The sequence below is a fragment of the Dendrobates tinctorius genome, unplaced genomic scaffold (genome assembly GCF_039654945.1).
Source record: "Dendrobates tinctorius isolate UK_male_01 unplaced genomic scaffold, ASM3965494v1 ptg000060l, whole genome shotgun sequence".
Classification (NCBI taxonomy): Eukaryota; Metazoa; Chordata; class Amphibia; order Anura; family Dendrobatidae; genus Dendrobates; species Dendrobates tinctorius.
Genome location: NW_027361728.1, coordinates 75,995,211 through 76,012,480, shown reverse-complemented (window position 1 = coordinate 76,012,480; position 17,270 = coordinate 75,995,211). Strand labels below are relative to the sequence as shown.

Here is a 17,270-nt window from a genome sequence, read left to right as displayed (position 1 = left end):
GCAAAGATGCTGCAGAATTTTTTTCTGGGGAGTACAATTTCTCTTCAAATGCTAGGCATAATCAGTTCTATATCCCATGTCTTCTCCTGGATTACCAACACAAACCACTGAACCGCATGTTGTGATAATACATATTGAGATCTTTCTGCTTCAAATGTATGGCTTCTATGTGAGCTATGGAGATGGTTTATGTGAAGCTGGGGTGCATAAAGGAGAGCATTCCTTTTTGAAAAGTCCTCCACGTTTGGAGCACAGGTAAAATGCTGGAATAAGGAAAGAGTACAGATGATTTTCCATAGATATCTGACCAGTCTGAGCTGCTTCTGCTGCTTTCCAGGAATGCTAATGAATGGATGTCATTGTGGACTGTCGGCTCCAAAAAGTGGGTAGCTAAAAAAAAAACACTAAGCCACTCTTTCCCTTTTTTTATTTATTTTTTTTTAAGCTCCTTTTAGCCACAGTTGTCTGAATGTTAGCTTTTGTAGTGTTGATTTGAAGCTGATGATACAGCTTTATAACGGGCTAAAAAGAATCTTGTAAATTATTAAAGATGCATACATACTGTACATAACATTTCATTGCGAAACGTGCATTAGATGTGTTGGATCGTTGGTTCCATACACTGCAGGTAAGGTTAGCTTTACTTCTAGTCCTATGTGTGGTCTATATGTTGCTAGATTGGTGCTATGCAGGATTGTCACTGACTTATCCACGCTTTACTTAGAACCTCTTCTGATTTGCCATATAGAGATCCCCCCCCCCCCCCCCCCCGATACAATGCTTGTTTGTATTTAACTGATTTCATGAGGACTGTACAGTGTATCATACGCTATACTACCCAACTTGTTTCCTTTACTTGTTACTCCCATTTTTGTTGATCTGTCATGATATTGGCTATATATGTGTTTTGTGTGTGATATAATCCATGTCTGGGAACTATCTTGCTGCCTATTATGTTAAAAGGAACCTGTCGGCAGGATTGTGCACAGTAACCTACAGACAGTGTCGGGTCGACACCGTTATACTCATTAAAATGATACCTTGGGTGATGAAATCCGTCTTGTGGTTGTTTAATCTACACTGCTCAAAAAAATAAAGGGAACACTGAAATACCACATCCTAGATATCACTGAATGAAATATTCCAGTTGCAAATCTTTATTCATTACATAGTGGCATGCGTTGAGAACAATAAATCATAAAAATGATCAATGTAAATCCAAATTAATATCCCATGAAGGTCTGGATTTGGAATGATACTCAAAATCAAATTATAGATTGATCCAACTTCAGTGGAAATGCCTGAAGACAAGGAAATTATGCTCAATAGTGTGTGTGACCGTGGTGTGTGGCACCTCTCCACGTGCCTGTATGACCTCCCTCCAATGCCTGGGCATGGTCCTGATGAGGCAGCAGATGTTTTCCTGAGGAATCTCTCCCAAGACCTGGACTAAAGGATCCGCCAACTCCTGGACAGTCTGGTGCAATGTGACATTGGTGGATAGAGAGAGACATGTGTTCAATCGGATACAGGTCTGGGAAACGGGCTGGCCAGTCCATAGCTTCAATGCCTTCATCTTGCAGGAACTGCTGGCACACTCCAGCCACATGAGGTCTGGCATTGTCCTGCATTAGGAGGAACCCAGGGTGAACCGCATCAGCATATGGTCTCACGAGGGGTCTGAGGATCTCATCTCGGTACCTAATGGCAGTCAGGCTACTTCTGGCAAGCACATGGAGGGCTGTGCAGCCCTCCAAAGAATTGCCACCCCACACCATTACTGACCCACTGCCACACCGGTCATGCTGAAGGATGTTGCAGGCAGAAGATCGCTCTCCACAGCGTCTCCAGACTGTCACGTTTGTCACATGTGCTCAGTGTGAACTTGCTTTCATCTGTGAAGAGCACAGGCTGCCAGTGGTGAATTTGCCAATCCTGGAGTTCTGTGGCAAATGCCAAGCTTCCTGCACGGTGTTGGTCTGTGAGCACAACCCCCATCTGTGGACGTCGGGCTCTCAGACCATTCTCATGGAGTCAGTTTCTACCTGTTTGTGCAGACACATGCACGTTTGTGGCCTGCTGGAGGTCATTTTGCAGGGCTCTGACAGTGCTCCTCCTGTTCCTCCTTGCACAAGGGCTGAGGTACAGTTGTGGCCAAAAGTATTGACACCCCTGCAATTCTGTCAGATAATACTCAGTTTCTTCCTGAAAATGATTGCAAACACAAATTCTTTGGTATTATCTTCATTTAATTTGTCTTAAATGAAAAAACACAAATTGTCCTAAAGCCAAATTGGATATAATTCCACACCAAACATAAAGAGGGTGGACAAAAGTATTGGCACTGTTCAAAAAATCATGTGATGCTTCTCTAATTTGTGTAATTAACAGCACCTCTAACTTACCTGTGGCACCTAACAGGTGTTGGCAATAACTAAATCACACTTGCAGCCAGTTGACATGGATTAAAGTTGACTCAACCTCTGTCCTGTGCCCTTGTGTGTACCACATTGAGCATGAAGAAAAGACCAAAGAACTGTCTGAGGACTTTAGAAACCAAATTGTGAGGAAGCATGAGCAATCTCAAGGCTACAAGTCCATCTCCAAAGACCTGAATGTTCCTGTGTCTACCGTGCGCAGTGTCATCAAGAAGTTTAAAGCCCATGGCACTGTGGCTAACCTCCCTAGATGTGGACGGAAAAGAAAAATTGACAAGAGATTTCAACGCAAGATTGTGCGGATGTTGGATAAAGAACCTCGACTAACATCCAAACAAGTTCAAGCTGCCCTGCAGTCTGAGGGTATAACAGTGTCAACCCGTACTATCCGTCGGCATCTGAATGAAAAGGGACTGTATGGTAGGAGACCCAGGAAGACCCCACTTCTTACCCGAGACATAAAAAAGCCAGGCTGGAGTTTGCCAAAACTTGCCTAAAACGTTTTGGAAGAATGTTCTCTGGTCAGATGAGACAAAAGTAGAGCTTTTTGGGCAAAGGCATCAACATAGTTTACAGGAGAAAAAAAGAGGCATTCAAAGAAAAGAACATGGTCCCTACAGTCAAACATGGCGGAGGTTCCCTGATGTTTTGGGGTTGCCTTGCTGCCTCTGGCACTGGACTGCTTGACCGTGTGCATGGCATTATGAAGTCTGAAGACTACCAACAAATTTTGCAGCATAATGTAGGGCCCAGTGTGAGAAAGCTGGGTCTCCCTCAGAGGTCATGGGTCTTCCAGCAGGACAGTGACCCAAAACACACTTCAAAAAGCACTAGAAAATGGTTTGAGAGAAAGCACTGGAGACTTCTAAGGTCGCCAGCAATGAGTCCAGACCTGAATCCCATAGAATACCTGTGGAGAGATCTAAAAACGGCAGTTTGGAGAAGGCACCCTTCAAATATCAGGGACCTGGAGCAGTTTGCCAAAGAAGAATGGTCTAAAATTCCAGCAGAGCATTGTAAGAAACTCATTGATGGTTACCGGAAGCAGTTGGTCGCAGTTATTTTGGCTAAAGGTTGTGCAACCAAGTATTAGGCTGAGGGCCAATACTTTTGTCTGGCCCATTTTTGGAGTTTTGTGTGAAATGATCAATTTTTTGCTTCATTCTCTTGTTTTTCGGCAACTACCCACTACTTGTAATCACTTAGGAGTGCCAGTGCACGGTTATCATGCCGGTCACCTTTTTTTTTTTTTTTTTCTTTTTTTTTTTTTTAATTTGCAGCTCCCATAGGTGTGATTCCTAGCACCAGTAATCTGTAGGTTGTCCTGTCCATTTCTGGTTTATGCCTACACATGGGTCACAGGTTGATTGTTCTAGTAATGAATTTCACGACCAAGTTGTAGAATCTGACAAAATTCACAAACATGTAACTTTATCAATGTGTCTAGAACACTTAACTCTTCTGCCCAGCTATTGTAATATCACCTCGGGCTAGTATGGGAGATGGCAGTTGCTACGGATACGTAGGGTAGATGGGAGAATTGCCTATAGCTCCTCCTTGTCCCTCCTATCTAGTGGGACATGGTAGTCGCTATGGACATAATCCAATCTCTGTATTGGGAAAGTCTGTCCTCACTGAATACAGATGTTACCTCCAGAATTGAACATTTTGATAATGACTGATCTATTCTGTCAAAATAAGCAGAGTTGCTTGTTTTCATGTATACTATTGATTTATGAAATAAAAAAGGTTGCGCTGTAAATACCTGGGTCATGTCCTAGTAAAATTATACAACAAAAAAACTTCTACCGCACTAGCCCAGTTCTATAGCATATTGGGAAGTGGTAGAGGGAAGGTGTGAATAAATGTAACCTTTATTTGTAATCTAGTAAAATAGATATTTTAACATTTTTCATACATCCATATTGGATATATAAGGTCACAGCTATAAAGAGTGTAATCACAGTTCTGACTAGATCCTAAGATCTAGAATGTGAGCATTATGTATATTCAATTGGCGTACCTGACCATAGTCCCTTGTAGTAATGGGTCAGGCTATTAAACTTCCATTAGCATTAAATGTAGGGTTCAAATATGATGGCCCCCCATATATTGTATGGGAAATCTACCTGTCCCGGATTAATTGGGGATAAGTGGCATGTACTATGGGTATGACCACTATAGTTATTGTTACTCTCTCCTAGCTATTGGGAAAATTATCTTACACATTGCAGTTAATCAAATGAGTCTAAAATATTAATAGCTGGTGTTTTAGGTTGATAATGTGACTACGGACATGGTAACAGTATTCATACAACCTATACAGTCATGGCCAAAAGCTTTGAGAATGACACAAATATTATATTTTCACATGATCTGCTGGCCTCTAGTTTTTATGTGTTTGTCAGATGTTTTTATCACATACAGAAATATAATTGCAATCATATTATGAGTAGCAAAAGGTTATATTGACAGAATGAGTTAATGCAGCAAGTCAATATTTGCAGTGTTGACCCTTCTTCTTCAGGACCTCAGCAATTCTCCCTGGCATGCTCTCAATGAACTTCTGGATAAAATCCTGACTGATAGCAGTCCATTCTTGCAAAATCAATGCTTTTACTTTGTCTGAATTTGAAGGTTTTTGTTTGTCCACCCGTTTCTTGATTGACCACAAGTTCTCAATGGGATTAAGATCTGGGGAGTTTCCAGGCCATGGTCCCAAAATCTCTGTTTTGTTCCCTGAGCCATTTAGTTATCACCTTTGCTTTATGGCAAGGTGCTCCATCATGTTGCAAAAAGGCATTGTTGATCGCCAAACTGCTCTTGGACGGTTGGTAGAAGTTGCTCTTGGAGGACATTCTGGTACCATTCTTTATTCATGGCTGTGTTTTTAGGCAAGACTGAGAGAGAGCCCATTCCCTTGGCTGAGAAGCAACCCCACACATGAATGGTTTCAGGATGCTTGACAGTTGGCATGAGACAAGACTGGTGGTAGCGCTCACCTGGTCTTCTCCGAATAAGCCGTTTTCCAGATGTCCCAAACAATCGAAAAGGGGATTCATCAGAGAAAATGACTTTACCCTAGTCCTCAGCAGTCCACTCCCTGTACCTCTTGCAGAATATCAGTCTGTCCATGATGTTTTTCCTGGAGAGAAGTGGCTTCTTTGCTGCCCTCCTTGAGACCAGGCCTTGCTCCAAAAGTCTCCGCCTCACACTGCGTGCAGATGCACTCACACCTGCCTGCTGCCATTCCTGAGCAAGCTCTGCACTGCTGGTAGCCCGATCCCGCAGCTGAAACACTTTTAAGAGACGGTCCTGGCGCTTGCTGGTCCTTCTTGGGCGCCCTGCAGCCTTTTTGGCAACAAGGGAACCTCTCTCCTTGAAGTTCTTGATGATGGATGGATTGTTGACTGAGGTGCAATCTTTCTAGCTGCGATACTCTTCCCTGTTAGGCCATTTTTGTGCAGTGCAATGATGACTGCACGTGTTTCTTTAGAGATAACCATGGTTAACAGAAGAGAAATAATGATGCCAAGCACCAGCCTCCTTTTAAAGTGTCCAGTGGTGTCATTCTTAATCATGACAGATTGATCTCCCGCCCTGACTTCATCAACACCCACACCTGTGTTAATGGAGCAATCACTGAAACGATGTTAGCTGGTCCTTTTAAGGCAGGGCTGCAATGATGTTGAAATGTGTTTTGGGGGATAAAGTTCATTTTCTAGGCTAATATTGACTTTGCAAGTAATTGCTGTTAAGCTGATCACTCTTCATAACATTCTGGAGTATATGCAAATTGCCATTAAAAAAAATGAAGCAGTAGACTTTGTAAAAATTTAATATTTGTGTCATTCTCAACTTTTGGCCATGACTGTATATCTAAAGTTTTGGATATATTGCACTGTGAATTCTGTTGGCATAGGAAACTGTTACAATGGTGTTCAAAAGTTCTGCATAGGATAAATTTTTTCAAGTTTTAAACGTTTTCTGTCGAATATCTTCGATGTTAATATGACATATTATATATGGTTTTGTTCAGAATACAATTTTGCATTCTCTCCCTGTAATATTTTTAGCTTTTGAAGCAGTTTTGCCTGAAATTATTGCAACAATATGGGAATTGAAAGCACAACTAAATATTGTACAGCTTCAGATCCAAAATTAGCCAATCACAGATGAGGTTCTTGTGACCAATCATAACCTTGATATGGCAGCCAATCACATTGCATTACATTGCATCACATCTGCTGCTTTGTTTGTTTTATCTGTTGGTCTATCTAGTGAATCATACTGTAGAGTTTTATGATGGGAGCCTTCAGATTTTTGTCAGTGGAGGATCGTGTGCGAGTTGTGGTGCTACATGAAGAGGGTTATACTGGCCCGCAGATCGCAAGGAAGGTCGGCTGTAATCCGAGTACAGTCGTAAGAATTTTGCAGAAACATAAGCAGCTTGGAATTACCCAGGACAGGCCCAGATCTGGTCGGCCCAGAAAGTCAACTAAAAGGGAGGATAGAGTACTGATAAGAACATCCCTTGCCAATCGAAAGCTCACCTCTCCTCAGCTTCTGCGAGAATGGCAAGAAATGTGCAATATTGAGGCAGCAACATCAACTGTTAAGAAGAGATGTTTGGAAGCAGGATTGAGAGGGTGCAAGGCCCGAAAGAAGCCATTGATGACAGCCATACAAAGGTGAAAACTGTTGGCATTGAAATATTTAAAATGGAGGAAGGAGGAGTGGGAAAAAGTACCATTTAGTGATGAAAGCACTTATTGCATTTTAGGAAATGATGGCAAGTCTTATGTGAGGAAGGTTCCCACATGAAGAGTACAAGCCAGAGTGTTTGAGCTTCTCTGTGAAACATCCGATGAAAGTAATGGTCTGGGGCTGTATGGCAGCCAATGGTGTTGGAAGGCTTCATATTGTGGAGGGTATGGTTAATGCAAAATAATACATAGACATCCTTAATAAGAAAATGCTGCCTTCTGCTCAACACCTGTTTTCAGGGGATTATATCTTCCAGGATGATAATGCTCCTTGTCACAGAGCTAAGACAGTAACGGAATGGGAAAAAAAAGAACAAGGTGGCTACTATTGACTGGCCAGCTCAGTCCCCGGACCTCAATCCAATTGAAAATTTGTGGCACAAGGTATCATTAAAGATATCTAGAAAACAGCCAAGGACCAAGAGTGAGTTGATTCTCTGATACAGGCCTGGAACCACATCATCACTCGTGAACATCTGCAGAAGCTTGTTCAGTCAATGCCACAGAGATGCAAGCTGGTGCTCAAGAGCAAAGGCTGGCCAATAAAGTATTGGAAGCTAAATATGCACTCAAAAGGCCCTTTTCAGGACTCTGAATTAAATTAAAAATAATAAATCTTAAAGTAAAATTTAAGTCTGTGTGAACTTGCATTGGAAGTTAATGAACTTATAAACCTGTTCACCATTCTACACACTGTACTGGTGTAGGTATGGTTATGCTGTAAAAAAAAAATTATCAAAAATGCGCATACCATAACAATTTATACACTTGGGACATTCAAAAATTAGTATGGCATACAATGAGGGATTACAAAAACATATATGTTCCACCAGTTTCACTGTAGAGATGCAGAAGTATGAAACATATAGTTTTCTTCACGCCTATGCAGGACTTTTGAACAACACTGAACATGCATGTAGCCAGTGTTTGATACATTGTAGTCAGCATCGGTCATTGAGAGATAACAGCTGTTAGTGTAACATTGAACCTGAGGCTGCGTTCCCAACCGGGCCCCTGAATTGCAGTGACCTCAGATCACCACTAGCACAGTCAGAAAAGGTCTCGCGGTGCAGTGCTGAGCTCAGAGTTCACCGGGAGAAATGAGAAATGTCTCCCAGTGAGCTCCCTTCTGCGCCGTAAGACTTTTTCTCACTCTGCTAGCGGTGATGTCACCGGTGGACACCGCAGTTCAGGGGCCCGGCTAGGAACGCAACCTCCGTAACCGGTGACGTCACTGCTAATCTCCAAGGCTATGCTCGCAGCAGCCCATACTCCATTGTTTCTCAGGCTGAACGGTCACATCTTGGCACCGTCCAAGTTGAAAACTGTATCGCCAGACATGGATTACATCGTGGGACACAACAATGGACAGGTGAGGGTTGTGGCTGTTTTTTTTTTATTTTTGTTTTATTACAGGCGATGAGGGCTTCAATAGAATGGGTGTTAGGTGAATATGACTCCTATTTTTAAATGGGAAAATGTGTTTTTTCGTTTATTTCAAATAAACACAGCAAGAATAAAGTGTTTTATTACAACTATTGGATTAGTAATTGATGGGTGTCTTTCAGACGCCTCTCCATTACTAAGTTGTGGGCTTGATGTCACCAGACAATACAAAGGTGACATCATCCCCACAAATATGAACCCCGCTTGCCACCGTCACAGGTCAAGTGGGAAGAGCTGGAAAAAGTGCCAGAATTGGTGCATTTAATAGATGCATGTTTTCTGGACGGCTGTGGGCTGCTATTTTTAGGCCGGGGCCCTACGAGCCCCCAGTTGTCTACTTTAGCTTGGCTGGTTGTCAAACATGGGGGGACCCCATGCCATTTTTTTTCTTCTTAATTTATATAATTAAAAAAAAAAAAAAAAAAGTGTGGGGGATCCCTCTATTCTTGATAACCAGTCAAAGCTGGAAAAGCTGACTGCTTAGGGATTCAGCCCACAGCTGAGTTTTGCCTGCTGGTTTTCAAAAATAAAGGAACACACGCATTTTTTTTTTTTTTTTGCACGGGCTGATGAATACTCCCATGAGCCGCCACCTGCTCTGTTATTGGCATCAGCAGCAGGCATCGGCTGATGGGAGCAGTAGTCCCATCAGCCGATGCCAGTGATCAGAGGTAAACTTATCTTCGATCACAGCTACGAGGCTCATGCACATGGCAGTGAGAGAAACATCCGTTCGGATGGGAGAGAACCCAAACCGTAACACTGTTTATTTTTGGTGTCTGAACAGTAGGTGTTCGGTATGGACGCCGAACTTTCCTGTTCTGGTTCACCCATCTCTACCCTTGATGCCTTTTCATCTCGTGTATTGTCATCCATTTTGTTTAAACGTCGCACATAACAGTTCTCTCCTTTATAATGCATAATGGGACCAGTAGTAGCCCAATATGTTACCCTGCTGTGAGGATCTCCTGATTCTTTGTTGTATTTACTAGAGTTGAGCAAATTTGTTCGGGTCCCCACTTATTGGGCACGCTATAGCGCTTACCAAATGCTACAGAGGAAACCCGGATACAGCTGATCAGCTCCGCAGCTGCATGTGTCGCGGCTATGTCACAGCACATGCATGGAGAGCCTGTGTGTTTGGCTCTCCATGCATGTGCTATGACTGACAGCCACGTGCAGCTGCGGTGCTGATCGGCCAGCGTTCTCGATGGATCTGGGTTCCCGCTGTAGCTTATTCGGCAATCGATATAGCTTGCCGAATAAGCGGGGACCTGAACAAATTCGATCACTCTAGTGCTTACCATTTGTTATAATGGTTAATACAGTGTGTCCGTAAAGTCATGGTGCATTTTTGACCAGTCACTGGAAAGCAACAAAAGTCGATAGAAATGTGAAATCTGTTCCAAATAAAAGTAAAACTCTCCCAGTTTCATACCTATTTAGTGCAGTTCGATGTGGGCTCCATTTGTTGTTGAACTTAGGCCGGTTTCACACTAGCGCATTTTCAACGCGCGCACGGCCGGGGGTAGCTCCGCCCCCGATCCGGCTCTCTGCCCGGCGTGCCCGCCCCTTCCTTGTAGCGCCGCCTCCTAGCGGACAGCGGCGCCTGCGATCGGCGCACCCTATCTTTAGCATAGGGTGCGCCGATCGTGCGCAGGCCGTGCGCTAGTTGCGCTTTGACCTGCGCTGCGCACTTTTGACGGTGCGCCGTGCGCGCCAAAATCAAACTTTTCGGATTTTGGCGCGCACGGCGCACCGTCAAAAGTGCGCAGCGCAGGTCAAAGCGCAACTAGCGCACGGCCTGCGCACGATCGGCGCACCCTATGCTAAAGATAGGGTGCGCCGATCGCAGGCGCCGCTGTCCGCTAGGAGGCGGCGCTACAAGGAAGGGGCGGGCACGCCGGGCAGAGAGCCGGATCGGGGGCGGAGCTACCCCCGGCCGTGCGCGCGTTGAAAATGCGCTAGTGTGAAACCGGCCTTAGCGAGGCACAAAACACTGAACTTTCCTCTGTACCATCCATATCTCCATTGGCATGGGCTCCTCCACTGGATACACGATGTTACGTCATCTGCGCATGTTCACATGCTGCCACATCATCCTACAGAAACTGAGGGTTTTCCTTTTTTGTGCAGATTTCACACTTTTCGTCTTTTGTTGCTTTCCTGTGACTGATCAAAAGTGCACCATGACTTTACAGACACCCTGTACTATGGCCACTTAGTTTAACGATTTGTTTTTTTGTAGCTGGTCGATATTCACAATGTGTTTTCTGACTCTACAGTTTGGAAACTGCCTTCTAATACCTTGCAGAAATAGAGGATTTAGAAATTTTGTATGACTTGTCCCAGACTTTCACCTGCAGAGTACAGGCTGCTTTTTCATATCTATTTGTTTTATAAATTCAGTCCCAGCCTGTGACATGTCTGCTCTGTGGCCTACAGATGACTGCTAGAAAGGCACTGAGGCGTTTGGGAAAAATTACACACAACGGGTCTTGGCAGCAGCTACTCTAATTTTTTTTTTTTTTTTGCCCATTTTTGTTTGCTGTGATTTCAATTCCTATTTGGCACAAAGTATATGGCGGAATCAGACTATACAGTGCCTTGAAAAATATTCATACGCAGTGAACTTTTGTACATTTTTTTTACTTTATACCTACAAACTTAAATGTATTTTATGTGATTTACTAACACTAAGTATCAAGGACCACCGTTTGCTGTTATTACTGATGGTCGTTTGGTATATCTCTGCCAGCTTTAAACATCAAGAGGCTGAAATCTGTGCCCAAGTAGCTCTAGCTCAGTGAGATCGGATGGAGAGCGTCTGTGAGAATCAATTTTCAAGTCTTGCCACAGATTCTCAATGAGATTTAGGTTTGGACTGTGACAGGCCATTTACACACACTGTTTTCATCTAATCCATTTCATTGTAGCTTTGGCAGTATGTATAGAGTCGTCCTGCTGGGAAGTGAACCTATGCCCCAGTCTCAAGTTTGTTTGCAACCTTCAGCAGGATTTCCTCCAAGATTGCTCTGTTTTTAGCGCCATCCATCTTCCCATAGATTCTGACCAGCTTCCCTGTCCCTGCTGAAGAAAAGCATCCCCACAAGCATGCTGCTGCCACCACCATGTTTGAGTGTGGGGATGTTGGTTGGTTTCAGGGTGATGTGCGGTGTTATCCGCCACGTAACTTTTTGTTCTAAAGTTGAAATTTGGTCTCGTATGACCAGAACACTTCCTTCCACATGCTGGCTGTATCCCCTACATGGCTTTTTGCAAACATGACTTCTTATGACTCGCTTTCAAAAATTGATTTCTTGCCAGTGTTCCCTAAAGGCTAGAATTGTGGAAAATACAACTAATAGTTGTCCTGTGGACAGATTCTTCCACCTAAGCTGTGGATTATAATGATAAACATATACAACACACCGATGCCATCCATGTGCTGTATGTGTCTTACAGACTCCTAGACTTGTATTGGCCCTTGCCATTCGTGCTGCTGGTAAAAAATCTACTATATAATTGTCTAATTCTGTCTGTAACGGAAATCCCGACTGGCGCAGTCCAGCCTCACGTGTCGCTGATTGGTCGTGGCCTAATGTACGGATGGTAGCCAGGGTCTGGAGGAGAGGAGACTCCTCCGGACCCTGGGTACCATTACTCTGTAAAAAAATAGAATTAAAATAAAAAATAGTGAGAGACTCCCTTTCGGACGGCCCCCGGACTTCCCTTCTCTAACCACACGCCCGGCATCGCGGTCCCAGTAATGCTTTGCGCCAAAGACCGCTGATGACGTTGCCCTCTCGCGAGAGTGACGTCATCTTCGGTCCTTCGCGCTAAGCCTTACTGGGACCGGAAAATGCCGAGGCAGGAGTGCACGTGAGAATTGCGCATAGCGCTATCCGGCGCCATTTTCCTGAAGACACATTTGCAATGTGTCTTCAGGAAAATGGTGCCGGACAGCGCAGTATGGGCATGCGCGCACTCCGGCGCCAGTGCCACACTCCTCCTGGCTCCCCCAGCCTCCGGCAGAACGGGACAGCGCTGGACCACAGGAAAGATGGGTGAGTATAAATTTATTTATTTTTTTTTATTTGTATGTGTGTAGTTTCCGAGGGGTGAGGGGGACCATGCCTACCAGGAAAGCGGGGGGTGACGGGACCATGCCTACCAGGAAGGGGGGGGTGACGGGACCATACATACCAGCAAAGGGGGGGTGAGGGGGATGACGCATATGAGGAAAAGGGGGTGACGGGACCACGCATATCAGGATTGGGGGGTGCATTATTGCATTATTACTAAATCTTCATAAATAAACTACATACATATTCTAGAATGCCTGATGCGTTAGAATCGGGCCACCATCTAGTAGATTATAATGGGTACTTGTGGTATCCGTGAAAAAAAAACTGATAGTGATGCCACATGTACCTGAAACATGTGAAGGGGGTCTTAGTGTTATCAGACTACAGTAGGCTGAATACTAATACATATCACAATCTTCAGATTTATAACTTTAAAACAATGTATGGTTTCCTTTTATACTTCACAAATACTTGCTACTTTGTGTCAGTATATCTAAAATATCATAAAATCCCAATAAAATACATTTAAGTTTGTGGATGTAACAGAAAAATGTGGAACTGTTCACCGGGTATGAATACTTTTCAAGGCACAGTAGGCACCTGTGTCATATAATACCGTGTTTCCCCGAAAGTAAGACCCTGTCTTACATTAATTTTACCCCAAAAAGTCCCACCCTGTCTTACTTTCGGGGGAGGTCTTACATTAGCCGAAAAAAAATGACAATTTCTTTTTAACCAATAAATTAACATTTATTAACATGCTGTTATACCCCATAACAGTGCCGTATCCCACTGCACACAGCCCCACACCCCATAACACTGCCGTATCCCACTGCACACAGCCCCACACCCCATAACTGCCGTATCCCACTGCACACAGCCCCATACCCTATACAGTACATGTTTCCCTACTTGGTTTTTAAATGCTGGACGTTTTCCTCTGCGGTGCGGCTGTGGGTGCGGAAGGCCTGTGCTGCAGGGAACGCTGTGCCAATCAGCAGGGAAACAGCGGTGACGTGGGGCTGGGGCGGCCAATTACAGCCCGAGCTGCTGGACCAATCAGTGCTCGAGCCGGGGGCCGGCGGTGACGTGGGGAACAGGGGCGGCCAATGAGCTGTTGAGCTGGGCGGATTGCGGGGTTAACACGGCGAGTTAACCCCATGAGCGCTGGACCCGCCCAGCTGCACCTGAGGACACCTCTGGAGCCTGGGGACCCAATGGGGGACAGCGGCGGCCCAAAGGTAAGGGCCTTACATTTCACAGCGGCCCCCAACCCTGCCTTACATTCGGGGGAGGCCTTACATTGAAGGACCCCCCCGTAACCCCCACCCTGTCTTACTTTCGGGGGGGTCCTACTTTCGGGGAAACACGGTACATAAAATTGGATAGAAGCATTAGATCGTTGTTGGCAGACCCCTGATCACAATCTGTTGTATGAGCTGTAGAGATATCGGGATACCTGTCGGGGTAGATGGTGTGTAAGGATATAGAGGGGTTTGTGGTCAAACTAGTAATGAGCCATTGACGTTTGTCTTCAGTAATGATCTTCAGAGGAAACTTCTACATGCTCACCCCTGCTAAAGAGGAACCAGCACTGTGCAAAACTAGCAACATGTACAGGAAGGTGATGCTGCAGCTTTCTCGCTGACACACATTTAGCACTTCAATTTACTATTTTAAGTCTTGGTTTCAGTTACAAAAATACCAGTAACTGAGACATTTGTGTCTTTAGGCAATATGTCTTTAAGCTGGGGTCTGTTGGTGATCCTCGCCTTCAGATGAATTGGTGTCTTACCTGATCTGTAAAATGATGCACTTTTGCAGTCTCCGTCTTTATATAGCAGACATGTCCGGTCAGAAGTGCTCTTGGTGGGTTTCTGGCTGCTGAGTGCTGCACTGCTGGCATTTCAAATGGGTGACAGTGTTCTTCAAATTGTCACTGCTTGTGACAGCTTCTGGTTTCATGGTTCAGGAGTGCACCGCTCCTTGCTTGCCTTGTTATCTGTGCGCTCATAGAGGTTCACTAGGTCCGTTTCAGCCGGCAGTATGTCTGAACTGTAACTTTGCATCTGTGGTGTCAGCGATGCACATGGACACTAAAACTGGTCGGATCCAGCAATCTGGCTAGCCTCAGAGCAGAACTTGCATGCTATCCAAGAAACTCTGATAGATTAGACTTGACTGGTACCCAAAACAATAAGCTGTAAACTATAGTTAGAGAGAGAGAGAGAAAAAAACCCCATCCTTGACCAGAAGAGATTTTAAAAAAAGTAAATCACAAAGTTGCTTAATTTACAAGCAATTTTATCCATTTAAGAGCATGAAGCAACTCCTTTTAATTTAACTATAGGCTTTTCATTTTATGTTCTGTAATATTTTTTCCCTTTTTCGTCATCTACAGCACAAATAATTCAACTTTTTTTTCTTATTTGATTCTTGGGTCTCACAGGAATCCTTCCTCTGCTTTCTATGAAGCATTTCAAGTGAAGTTCCGTGGGTCAAAGAGACTGGGTAATAGGTATGAGCACAGTTTGGCCACGGCAGCGACTTGCATGACCGGCTTGCCATAAAGCTTGATTCTTGAATTAACCAATGGGAGCGGTGCTGTGGCCGTGGTGGAGTGATTCTGGTGTCGGTAATTCCAATGACTGGGCTTGATAGATAAATGAACTGTTCTTTTCTTCAGGTTTTACCTGCTCCCTTCATTGCTCAGATCCAGTTTTCGTCTTCCAGTTATTCATTCCCCTCCGATCAAACTTTTTTTTTTTTTTTCAGTTTGTTATAAATAGTGTTTGCAGATCGATGATGAGATGCAAACCGTTTCAGGTAGACCATGCTGGACATTGATTCAATGGAGGGCACCCACCACATCAACCTATTGGTCATCCCATCCATTGTGACTCTTCTTAAATATGGTTCCTAAAGGTACTAAAACAGTGACCAAATTTAATGTTAGGGGTGTGCAAAAGCACAAAACAAACTTCTAGATGTCTCTTATATAATGATCGGAGTTCTAATTCCTCTGTACCTTTTGGTGTTCTATCACCATCACTTCGTATAATAGTAAGTACAAACTCTAATGACCACTTTAACAGTAAAGGATCAGGCCCCCTCAACTTAATCATTCTTCAATAATGAGACCACATTCATCCCCCTGATGCACACCTGGTCGCGGTGCCGATACTTATGAGTCTTGTACCTGGATAGCCAAATGACATTACTGCATTTTGATAATGCTGAGACTTGCACAATGTTGTGGTTTTTGTGCCTGATCTACATGGGTCCTCTAATAACCAATATTACAATCATTTATGGTGTAAATTGTCTAGTTGAGGTCAGTGGGCTATGGAACAGACTTGGAAGGTCATACCAGCATGTAGACCTCTCCCATTACTAAGGGCTTCATCGTGTCCGTGGGGTAGAGCTTGGTGCCTCTTTTGAGGACCTCAGTGTTCCCCCTTCCCCCGCATAGTCTCACAGTACATACATGTGCAACCTATGTCATACATAGAACGTCTAGATTACTAACATGAGATTATCTTCAGTGTTGTATATCACACACAGACTGGACAATGTCTTCTACCACCATCCCTCATTATCTGTTTCATACATTCATGCCCACCATTCTTCTTTAGGGGTGACATTCTGTATGGTGCCCCAGCAAACATTGACAAAGCCATCATTTTTTTTTTTTTTTTTTTTTTTGCTCCAAAAACCTCAGTTCCCAAGTCCTGTGATCCTTGGTAGATGTGGAGGGAGCTATATAATCTAATTGTCTACACCTTTTTTTTTTTTTTTTTTTTTTTTTTTCTTTAGTCTTTTTAGATCTACAGTATTTCTATTTTGCATTGGAAGAACTTGGAAAACTGGATTAGAGCAGTCAAGGGAGCAGGGAATACCGTGTAAGAAAAATAAGTGGGATTAACAGTGTGAACACCGACTGATTTAGCAACTTTTTCTAAGTCCCAAACAGAAATAAAGAAACGGAAAAGGTAAGTTTTATTTCCCTTTATTGAGAAGGGTGCACCGAGTCCGTTACCAAATACAGGATTTGGCAAGTTTTGGGGTAAAGGAATATTGGGTATTCGGAGAGAAGTCTGCAGCTTGATGTTGGGGGAGAGAAGTCTGCAGACACACTTCTGCTAGGCCATGACTTGTGCGGAGTGATCTGTGACCATCGTCTGACATTTGCATTCTACTAATCTGTGGTTGGCTTGTAACCTGAAGGTGCACATTCGTCTTGCATTGTGTGATGTGTGCTTGTAAACACAATGACTTTGTACGGTTTTTATGCTGCATGACCATATTACAGATGGCTTGTAGCTCTGTAGACATGAACCCATAATGTGGAACAAGTGTTAGAACACAGATTGCTTCCAGCTACATACGTTGGCTATTCCGCCTCTTCTTTCCTCTGGGAAGTGGTATTTTCAGCCTTGCCGTTAAGGTTGCTATGTGACTTATCCCTAGAGTTCAGTAAAAGAAAAACCAGTTCATCAACAGGAATTAACAGTTCGGGCCTATTTGTTTTG

The 17,270-nt window shown here is 43.9% G+C and overlaps 1 protein-coding gene across 3 annotated transcripts in view; it reads left to right on the top strand.

Annotated features, from left to right (window-relative positions):
• Positions 1-17,270, top strand: part of TSC22D2 (TSC22 domain family member 2) — a 69,722-nt gene that overhangs the window by 14,100 nt on the left and 38,352 nt on the right. The window contains exon 2 of one of the 3 annotated variants that reach the window (XR_012232874.1): positions 16,555-16,730. The exons of the other annotated variants lie outside the window; for them this stretch is intronic. The gene's annotated coding sequence lies outside the window, so the exon portion shown is untranslated. The remainder of the gene's footprint in view (positions 1-16,554; positions 16,731-17,270) is intronic. 3 annotated transcript variants of the gene reach the window in all.